A 3,028-nucleotide genomic window follows, 5' to 3' on the forward strand; every position below is an offset into this window, starting at 1 on the left:
AAGTGGATATTAGCCCAGAAACTTAGAATACCCAAGATACAATTTGCAAAACACATGAAACTCAAGAAGAAGGAAGACCAAAGTGTGAATACTTTGTTCCTTCTTAGAAGGGGGAACAAAATACCCATGTAAGGAGTTACAGAGACAAAGTTTGGAGCTGAGACAGAAGGAAGGGCCATCTAGAGACTGCCATACCCAGGGATCCATCCCATAAACAACCACCAAACCCAGACAGTATTGCAGATGCCTACACGATTTTGCTGACAGGACCCTGATATAGTGATCTCTTGTGAGGCTATACCAGTGCCTGGCAAATACAGAAGTGGATGCTCACAGCCATCCATGGGACTGATCACAGGGTCCCCAATAAAGGATCTAGAAAAAGTACCCAAGGAGCTGAAGGGGTTTGCAGCCCCATAAGAGGAACAACAATATGAACTAACCAGTACATCCAGAGCTCTTGTGTCTTGCTGCATATGTAGCAGAGAATGGCCTAGTTGGCCATCGAAGATTCTATGCCCCAGTGTAGGGGAATTCCAGGGCAAGGAAGAGGGAGTGGGTGGGTTGGGAAGCAAGGCGTGGGGAGAGTACAAGGGACTGTGGGAGAGGAAACTAGGAAAGGGAATAGCATTTGAAATGTAAATAAAGAAAATATCTAATAAAAATTAAAGAAAAATACTTTCTTCTTCTACCAAACAGTTATCTAAGTGCTGTTGGTAGTATAGACCCCCCTTCTCCTTACCCATTTTGATTGTTATCTTTATGATAAATTAAATTGCCTATGTAGTTTGGTTTTCTTATGGAACATATTTATTCCATTGATCTAATTATTGTCTTATACTAAATTGTTTTAATAATTTTAATTGTAGTATATTTAAGATTTATTTATTTATTTTATGTATATTAGTACACTGTAGCTGTCTTCAGATACATCAGAAACAGGCTTTGAATCCTGTTACATCTGGTTGTGAGTCACCATGTAGTTACTGGGAATTGAACTTAGGACCTCTGGAAGAGCAATCAGTGCTCTTAACTACTGAGCCATCTCTCCAGCTCCTAACTGTAGTATTTTTAATATATGACAGAACTAGTTTTCTTTCTTAATTTTTTCATGTGTGTGTGTGTGTGTGTGTGTGTGTGTGTGTGTGTGTGTGTGTAGAACAGCTTACCAGAGTAACTCAGGTCATTAGATTTGGTAACAAGGGCCTTTACTCACTGAACCATCTTACCTGCCACTGAGTGAGTTTTCAAACACTCATTTTTCAGAAATATTCTAGTATACTCCCATGTATACTTTTCCATGTGAGTATTAGTGTGATTTATCAAGTCAGTATATTTTAATAATTTTTGTAGCTAAGGATAGACCCCAGGCCTTGTGTGTGCTAGGCAAACATTCTACCACTGAGACATACTTCCAGACCCAGTGAAGCTTCTCAAAATTAAAAATCTGGAACTCTCTTCTAGACCTGATTTAAATACAAATTTTAAATTATGATTCTCTCGTGCTTGCAATATTAACATTCAGGAGAGTCAAAAAATCAATATGAGTTAAAGATCAGCCTGGGTTTCTATCCTGGGGTTCCACGAAATTGTCTAGTTAGTTCGGGGCATTCTGAGATACAGTGTAAAACCCTATCTCAAAAAAACATAATGCTCTGCACTGTTTTAAATAACATTCCCCCAAATTTTATGAGACTTGTGTCATTATTGGAAAAGTGTCTTTGCAGATATTACCACATCAAAATAAGGTCATAGTATGTCAGGATAGATCCAATCCAATGACTGGACAAGAATAAATTAAGCTAGGCACTGTTGCAAATGCCTGAATTCCCATGACTCATGAGGGTGAGGCAAGCTTAGACTATGTCTCAAAATTCAAACGATGGCAAAAGAAAACAGACAGCAATTCAGACACACCAACAGAGTACACTGCAGGAGCAGTCATAAGTCTACAAAGGCAAGAAATGTCTAGGCTGAGGGTAGGGATCACTTAACAGGGCTTTCTTAGCATTCATGAAGCCCTGAGTTTCATCCCTAGCACACATATACTGGGTGTGGTGGTGCACGCCCATACTTCCAACACTCAGGAAGTGGAATTAGGAGAATTAGAAGTTGAAGGTCATCCTTGCCTACACAGAAAGTTTGAGACCAGACTGAGCTACATGAGACTCTGCCTTAACAAAAAAGGCAAGAATTGCAATCACCAAAATAAGAGACAAGAAAGCAGCCCTGTCAACAATTTGATTCTAGGCTTCTTGGCTGAAAAATTGTGAGACAATAAATTTCAGTTGTATTAAACCACCTAGTTTATAATAATTTATTTTTTACCTTTTTATGTGTACTAGCGTTTTGCCTGGACGTATGTCTGTGTGAAGGTGTCGATTCCCTAGAAATGGAGTTGTTGACAGATGTGAGTCTCCATGTGGTTGCTGGGAATTGAACCCGAGTCCTCTAGAAGAATGATCAGTGTTCTTAACTGCTGATCTATCTCTCTGGCTCCTAGTTAATACTATTTTGTTAAAGTACTCAGAGGAAGTTAATGCATACTCTACATACTCTGTCTGATTTGTTGTTTAATCTCCGTGTGGTGCAATGTGTGCTTTTAGCATGCTTGAGATCCCGAGTTTCTTCCCTAGCATCATCACCACCAAACAATACACTGGGACACTGAAATGATGGCTCAGCAGTAGAGAGAGAGGGGGGAGGGAGGGAGGGAGGGAGGGAGGGGAGGAGGGAGAGAGAGAGAGAGAGAGAGAGAGAGAGAGAGAGAGAGAGAGAGCTCTTCCAGAGGACAGAGTTTGATTCCCAACAAACATGTCAGGTAGTTCACCATCACTGTAACTCCAACTCCAGAGGGCTCCAAGCCCTCTGACCTCTGTTGGCACTTGCAGTCATTGGGCACATACACATAGTTAAAAGTAAATTTTAAAATTTCTAAATGTGACTTTGGTATATAAATAGTAATTTTAACACTCTGTCATGACCATAAGTAACCTGGGGAAGAAATGTGGTGTTTTTTTTTTTTTTT

This window comes from Mus caroli, chromosome X (genome assembly GCF_900094665.2).
Source record: "Mus caroli chromosome X, CAROLI_EIJ_v1.1, whole genome shotgun sequence".
In the NCBI taxonomy this organism is placed as follows: Eukaryota; Metazoa; Chordata; class Mammalia; order Rodentia; family Muridae; genus Mus; species Mus caroli.